This window comes from Marmota marmota, unplaced genomic scaffold (genome assembly GCF_001458135.2).
Source record: "Marmota marmota marmota unplaced genomic scaffold, marMar, whole genome shotgun sequence".
Taxonomy (NCBI): domain Eukaryota; kingdom Metazoa; phylum Chordata; class Mammalia; order Rodentia; family Sciuridae; genus Marmota; species Marmota marmota.
The window spans coordinates 8056836-8065833 of record NW_026000170.1 but is presented as its reverse complement, the minus strand read 5'-3'; positions in this window follow the sequence as shown (position 1 = coordinate 8065833).

Genomic DNA, 8998 nt, shown 5'->3' with positions numbered 1-8998 from the left:
AAAAAAAAAAAAAAAAAAAAAAAAAAAAAAAAAAAAAAAAAAAAAAAAAAAAAAGAAACCCATGGAGTCATCTGCAACGTTGTGCACACAGTGAGGTCTTCAGTAAGCACTTCATATGGGCCACATGAGGTCTGATTCTGGGTCATTCTGATATGCTTATGTGCATATTTCTTCTCCAAATTGTTTTATCAGTGATTTATCGCCCCCACTCAATCTCTCTCTCTCATTGTTCCAGTTACTTGACAACTTTGACACAGTATTAGAAGCTAGTAAATCTTCAGGACAGAATATCTCTTTGATCAGGCACAAGGGACGGTAAGATACACTTGAGACTTTGATGTCACATTAATCCACGGGAAGCTGGGGCTCACCTGTCATGCAATTACATCTCTAAATCAACCTGCTTTATTTTATTCTCTAAATTCATCATCTAGTAAGAGAACTCACATCAGAATACCAGAATTCCAGGTTTCAACAAATTTTAGAACCTTTCATTTGAAATCAAAGTGCCTATATGACCAGTTGATGCCACAAGATATTACTCTCTATGATAATTACATGGCTAGTTTGAGGAGTGGGGCCAGGGGAATAATTTGATATATTTATTCAAATTTATTTTGATTCACTCCTCTACCCCTCTCTTGAATAGGCCACTATTTCTTCTGCATTTGCAAAAGTCACCCTGCACTCTGATCCAAACTCTTTTGCCTAAAGGGACTAATATATTAAACATGGATTCTGATACACAAAAACATATAACTTCTGATTAAAACTGTGCTAAAATGTATAATCCTAACTCCATAAAGTCTATCCCACATATGCCTTCCCAGATTTTAATAAATTGTGGCAAATATTTTCTAGAGCAAATTTTCTTCTTTTATTATATTCTATATTTTACAGTGTAGGATATACTAGGATTCAAGCCCATTTACAGTTTTAATGATAAATAATAGAGGAATGAAGTTACCTACTACTAGGGTATTCCCTTAGGAGGACTCTGCAGTGTTCAACAGTACAAGAGCAAAAAAGGAAGGGTCAACTTCTAATGCAAAGGCTGTGGCAGAAGAGAAGTTTGGGGGCATCAGGGTCTTTCTGATTCTCTAAGATGATACTATTTCAGCATTTCAGGCTGTGCTCTTTTCTTATTTAGGTTATTTGCATGAATTTTAGTTCCCAAAAAGATACCAAACAAAGCTGAGAATTCATAAATCTGCAGAAACACTGTTTGGCTTTTGGATGCCTTAATTATCCAATAGGAAAAAATAATAGTTATTTAATTATAGTCATAACGGCTTCTTCCATTTCTGTGTTCAGTTTGAGAAGAAATTTAAGTATTTTAACTGCATAATTACTTTGCTTTGAATTTCTTTAGTTATGACTACCTTCAAATGTGACCTTTGAACACTTCTTGCTCTTCACAATGATCTGTGGCAGTAACTGAGAGCAAATTCTGCCAAAGTAACTTACTTGTTTACCAGTGCATGCCTTGACTGTGAGGTCCTATGCCAGAATATGAACATTCTTTTCCACCTTGACATGGATTCTTTTGAGAATCTATTCAACACTCCAACGCTATAGATTGACATTCTCCAACAGAATAACTTATATGCAGTTATGATGGCTTGAATCTACTTAAAACAAGATGTAGTGGGGCAATATTTGAACATACAAAAGTTTGAAGTTGTACTTGGGAAATGGCACATATCATTGCAGATCGAACATATGTGCTTGGAACAGATACAGTCAGTTATCAAGAACAGTCCTATGAAGATTTAACTGTAACAATAGAATGGGATCCAGACATTTATATATCCTTATTCATTTTCTTAAAATCCATATTTCAGGAAAAGAAGATTCAATTGCCTAACATTGATTCCATGATTACTGTTTATCTAGTGTAGAATAGAATTTTATCAAACAGTTTTCTGTAGATGAAAGTTAAATCATCAAAAGAACGTAGGGTGAGATTTTATAACATGAAAATGTATGCTGAATTTGTGGGTTAAATTACATTTAAATATTTATATTTGAAATGTCAATTTCCCTGCATAGCATTATATAGGTATACGTAGCCATGAAACCAAAGTATGAATGCTTCAAATGGACTCACATTATCCAACATAACTAGAGCTTCAATACTACCATCCCAAAAGGAAGATGCTGGTTTTATGATTCTCATCATAAAGTTATACAGCTTCTGAGGACAGCATCTACTTTAAATTCACCTTTTTATACCCCAGCAAGCAGTTCCTATAATAGAGGCTTTAAAATATTTGTTGAACTGAAATACATAGGTAAAGATTTAAGATACTATTCATGTACAGGAACATTTTATGATACAGAAAATTTTGTTTTAGATTATTTGAAATATGATTATAAAAACAATAGAACAACTGTCTTAATAACATTAAGGAGTTTTTGCAAACAATTACAAAAGTGTGATATAATTTTTCAAAAACATTGGTCAAAATATATTTATAACACTATCATTTGATCATGTTACCTCAAATTACTGATGGATTCAACTTTATTTTTAGAAGCTTCATATACAGCAAAGTCTCCATTACCTGCCAACAGATAACATTAGTACACACCTATTCTGTTGGGCATTTGGACTGTGTTTTAAAATGTCCACGAAAACTGAAAAATAAATATTAAAAAAATTCTCTATCTATCTATCTATTTATCTATCTATCTTTTTAAAAAATGTTAATCCTAATTGTAAAACATATCTTTTCTATGGCATGGTTGCATGTTACCCATAGCTAGGTTTTTTTTTTTTGTTTTTTTTTTTTAACTGGGGGTTGAACTCAGGGGCACTCAACAACTGAGCCACATTTGCAGCTCTATTTTTGTTTTTTTTTAATTAAAGACAGGGTCTCACTGAGTTGCTTAGCACCTCACTGTTACTGAGGCTGGCTTTGAACTCATGATCCTCTGGTCTCTGCCTCCCAAATCACTGGGATTACAGGTGTGCACCATCCCGCCCAGTTATAGTTAGCATTTTTTAGATGTTATACATTCTTCTCCTATCCTGAATATGGAATAAGAAAAAAACTATTTTGTTCAGAAGAGAAAATTCTGGGGAGATTTGTGCTTTGATTATTTGAGTCAGATATAAGAACACTTCTTGTTGCCCAGAGTTACAATTGGAATGTTGAAAAGTTTGTACCCTCACCGTGACTGGCAAATGAATTTGAGAAACTTCCTTTTTCTGTGCCTCACAATTTTAAAGGCACACAAAGATATAAGTTCAAAGATTCAATGGGAGGATGTATATAGGATTTTGAGAATCTTTCAGTTTGGGTACACCACAGTATAGAGTTCCCTAAATCACTACTGACAATCTGTATCTGGCAGAGAATTCCCAGAGAACTCATACACCAAGAAGCAAAGGTCTCCTCCAAAATAAGTATTTAATTGAGCTAGTGTCCAGCTGAACTGTGATGAAGTAGCTCATTTTTTCACTTGATGTGTAAACTACCCTGATATACATGGCAAAATGACTATAATGGATTTATTGCCCCAGTTGATCTATGCTCATTCCATCTTCTCCCAAGAAGCCTATTTCTCTTCAGTCACACCCAGAACACCCCCCTCCCTATATATGTATGTATGTGTTTATATATATTAGTTGGACACAATACCTTTATTTTATTTATTTATTTTTATGTGGTGCTGAGGATCGAACCAAGCATCTAGTACATGCTAGGCAAGCACTGTACCACTGAGCCACAACCCCAGCCCCTGCTTTGCATTTTCTAAATGAACAGAGACTACTTCAATCCCAGGCTCCTTTCCCCCACTATTTCTTCTACTCAAAATATTCATTTAATAACTTTTTCATGTTTGGTTCTATCTCATTGTAAACTCCAAACAATCTCCCCAGAGAAGCCTTCCCTGATCACACTTCCTCATTTTATATTTCCAGGATATATTTCATATCCTATTTTTTTTCTTGTTCATACTAATTGTATGTGTGTGTATGTATGTGTTGCATGTGTGTTTGTATTTGGTTTTGTTTGATGACCAGATAAAAATAGAAACTTAGTTAAATATGAGAAGCTCCTCCTCTCTATCCTGGAAAGAAACACTACCACTGAGGAGGTGTGGGGGTGGGCGAGCTACTGCTCCATGTGAAATCCTTAAGAGAAGATCTAGGCATATTAGCAAAGATTATGAAAGCAGACTCTGTTAAGGTGATATTAAAGAGCAGTCATGAATTGAAAAAAAAATAGTTAGTGTAAAGTGAGAGAACTTTCAGAACAAATAGTGGTTTGAGAATGCTCCAGGGGAAAAGGCAACCTTTCAGAATGGGACAGAAAATCATAAGGAATCTCTGTTGGAGCAGGTGTGGGATATAGTTTTTTGAATCTTGCAGTTATATTCCTTCTTTGTGCCTTCATTTATGTGAAGAGATGAGCTGAAAGCTTTCAAAACATAAGATTCCCTTCTTGTGCAGGAGAAAAAAAAAAAACAGTGAGAAGGAAGATAAGCAGTCACGCCACCAACTGGAAAACCACACTGGCAGAAATCTCTGCCAAGGCTCCATCCTCCAAAGCAAATGAAAGCACAAAGAGCAAGAAGAGGTGAAAGTAGAGTAACCTAGAAAGAAAGGAAGAGTGGCAGAAGAATAGGAAAACGGAACAAAAAGGATTACAATTAGAAAAGTCAAAGAAAATAGAGTGTCAGCCCAATAAACACAAGAAGTGACAGGAGGCTGAGGGTCAGCCATAAATAAGGTGAAGAAGTACCCAAGGTCAAGGGTGCAGAAAGGGAGAAAAACAGAAGAGGAAAAGTCAGGTTGGAGGTACCATGAAGATGGAGATAGAGGAGATGATGTCAGGAAAAAAAAAACTAATTGGTAGAAGACAAAAAAACAGGCTGCAGATACTGGAGGCATTCCAAAATTGAAGTAGATTCTAAAGAATAGAAAGCTGTAATCCCAGAACATTCTGAAATGGTAGAAATGAAAGACTTAAGAAGAGTCAGTGAAAGGTGCATCCAAAGGCAAAGTAATTATTAAAGCTGTTTTGAACAAAGCACTAGACAATATAATAACAATTAAAATGTTAAAGGAATGGTTTTTCTCATGATTATGTAGTGACCATTGAACATCACTAGTCCGAAAATGAGTGAGAAAATCATTGAAAACCCATCTTTAAGTTAATAAATGAAAAGGTAACCTTTTGGATGAGTAGTTATAGTTAAAATATGATCCTAATTTTTACATTCTCCTTTCTTTGTTGTTTGTGAAACATGTAATGATTTATAGCAATGAAATTTTGCTTTCTATAACTGTATTACAAAACACAGATTTTGCAAACTTTTATGAAAACACATTTTCTAAAAGCATACATGTATGCACACTTGCAAATACAAACACATACACATCTATTGACCTTTATTTCTGTAGTTTCAAGTTTGGCTTTATATGTGTCCACTAATCAGAATTCTCCAGGTTTTTTCCTAATTGCTTAGATCAGATCCAAAAATAAAATTTATAGGATTTTACCACTAGGTTTGAGACACAAATTAAAGATTTTTGCAAAAAATCTTATTGTTGTGTATATTCCCAGTCAATTTCTGTTTTCAAATAGAAGCAAACCAAGTTGCTAAAATTTTGCTAGTCATTTAAATAAAAAGCACTCAAGAAATTTTTTATGGAAATAACTCTTTTTTGACAATAATAATTAGATTGATGCAATATTTAATTAGATTATGTAAATATAAAAGCGGATATACCTAAAATGAATGGGGTTGGAAAAACAAAATCAATCTTGATGAGCTTAATATTCAGCTTGTCTGAGCAAATATCTATAAGCATATTTGAGGGTAAACTACCAGCTGCATGTGTTTACCAAGCTCTTGGGTAGCAGTAAGTTTCATTGCTTAATAGATCTTGCAGAAAAGCTTAGTGGGTTTTTAAATGATTTTTTTAGTCACAATGACCAGTTATAGATATCTACCACTTATTGATTTACATTATTTATAAATGTTCACAGCTCACATGTGAAGTAAATCTATTTACCCTTGTCTCTTAGTTATATCATGCACAGCTTAACAAGATATTTTAAATTAAAACAAAACCAACTGAATTCAAGTCCCAAATTTCCCACTTAGAATATTATCATTTTAAATAAATTTCTTAAGCTCACTACATTTCATATTCTTCACCCATAAATGGAAATAGTAGTGTTTATCTCAGGTTGTCACTAAAGGAAATGTGAATGTATGTACAATGCATTTAGCATAATGATACATAAACTCAAGATTAAAAATACGACAACTCCAACTATACTCCCAATCTCCATTACAATACTTCCTTTTATCACAGAAACCCTTGGTCTATTTTTTCCTACATATTCATCACATTTGGAAAGGTCTAAGACCTGTATACATACTCTTCATATACTTTTTCTTAGGAATCCCTTTCCATTAACATTTTCCAGGTCATTACCTTCTCCCACTTTGTCCATCCACAATTAATATCCCACTAGTCCAACTAGGTAATAGGACAGATCATATCATTTCCCATAAGCTTTCCAATGAGAGGGAACTCATCTAAAGTCATTTTTTGACATACTAGTTATTGATATAGTGGTGAAAATCTAAGCAATATGTAAGTCTTAGTCCATATTCTGTTGATATAAGAAAATACTTGAGGCTGAAAAATCTGTAAAGAAAAGAGGTATATCCCTCTCGTATTTCTGAATGTCCAAGAGCATGGAACTATTATCTACTGAGGGCTTCATGCTGCATTAACTCATGGAGGAGAAGCAGAAGGGAAACAAGTGAATGCAGAGAGAAACACAGAGAATGTGTGTATGCGTGTTTGTGTATGTGAGAGAAAGAGAGTCAGAGAGAAGGCTTATCAGCGTTATAATGTCCCACTCCCATGGTAACTAATTCAGACTCAGGTGAACTAACTGAAGGCCACACACATGCAAACACAAAAGCATTAATTCCTTTTAATGATTTAATCATCTCTAAAAAGCACCACCTTCCAATGTAGCCGTGTTGGAATCCAAATCTTATGTTGAGTTTTGGTAGAGACAAATCATATTCAAATCATAGCAACATATAATTGAGGAACAACCACAGATACTCTGTTCATTGTAGAGGAAATCAGCAGCTGTTTAGAGGGCAAGCAAAAGAGAGTATCTTGAAGATGTTTAGAGTAAATAGTACAAAAATGAACTTGGAAGAGAGAAACAAATTCCTGTACTCTGGGCATACAATTGTTAAGTCATTGTTAAAGGAAAGATTATCTTAAAGGCATTTGTTTATAGGAAATATTAGGTAAGCAATACTGTTCAAGTCACAACTTGAGACAATCCTAGGCTTTCAGAAGTGTATTAGAAATCCCTGTCACATCCCAGAACTATAAAATGTGGTCTGATTTCTGCTATAACAGCCTGGCCCAAGATCCAGAATAATTATTAGTTCAGTAAATACAGAAGACATATAACAATGATTTCCTTCACTCTAGAAATAGGAAAAATAAAAGGGTTATAACCCAAGTCTATAAAAATCAAAAAAATAATCAAGGACTTGGGAACACTGAATGTGTTCCCACACCCCAGAGTACCCAAACTAGAGCACTCTCCCCTTAAAAACTTTGAAAGAGACCATTTCAAGGTAAATAAAACAGGTTTCACTGTACCTTGAAAGTAAATTTATGGAAATTATTATCCTGAGGAGTAATGAGTGGTACAGACTGAAAATATAAATTGAAATTTCATGTCTGGTGGTAGGGCCACACGGATAAATTTATCTTTTAAGTGTGTTCCCTATATCTATTGCTCTTTTTTTATTCACCCTTTTCTACTCCCCCTCCTTTATCTTTGTCTCTCTCTGTGCTACCTTATGTTTCTAGATTAGATAACATTAAAAATGCCAAACATTAATATTTTTATCAAGTGATAGTTCACAAGATACTTCAGTGCTAAAAAGTGACAACAGTATTCCTCAATTGAGAAAAAAAATTATCTTTGATGGAAAGTTGAAAATGAATACTGAACAACTTCTTAGATTTTATTGTGCTCTCTGAATATGTAGGAACATTGTTCTCTGATTAAGAAAGCTAATGAGTCAGTTCTGATACTTATTAGTTGTTTGATCCTATGAATCTTATTTTGCCTATCTTTAAAATGGCAAAACAATTCTCACAATTATTTTGTGTGACATAAAAGTGACATAAGATACAATATTCAATATGTACGGAACAAATACATAGTGTAGAATAAGCCTGTGACAAATGGTTATTGCGTCAGTATCAATTCTTTCTAATCATCATTTGAATATACACCAAAAATTAAGCTGAGTGCATGTTTGAAAAGCCAGTTGATTTGGGTTTTCCACAAAAGACAGCAACTATATACTTTCCCATAGTTAGTGATCTCACAGCTGTGAACCATTTGTTCAGGTGGAAGCCACTGAATCCTTACAGAGAACTTTGTGAAACATCATAAGACATTTTATGAGAAATAGACAAGAGCTAAATACATGTGTTTGTTCTAAATCAGAAGCCACTCAGCATGACACACTAGCCTAGAAAATAACCGCAAGACCCCAAAAGCTAAAACATATTTATGAAACAAAGTCATAAAGTTGTGATAGTTTCCACCTTCTTAACACAGCTAGAGTTTTTCCTAAAGCTGCAGCAGGATCTCATTCTCTGTAATATTTACAGTTACAGTTGAAAGTGTGAAGCCCTGTGCTAAGCACTGAATGTGAGGAAATTAAAGGAATGCCACTAATGACTTCAACTGCTGATGATCTTTTAGGAAGTAAGAGATTAACCTCAGAAAAATCAATTTAAAAGATTCCTAAGAGTACACAATTAATCAATATAAATTCATTAAAAAATGTGATATGATACATTGTCCGGCAGCCGCACCTAGAGGTTGGAGCTGGGCTGCGTGCCGAGCCCTGTCCTCCGAAGGCTGGACTGCAGCCTCGAGCGCCTCGGTGGCCTGTTCGCCGCTGCACCTTC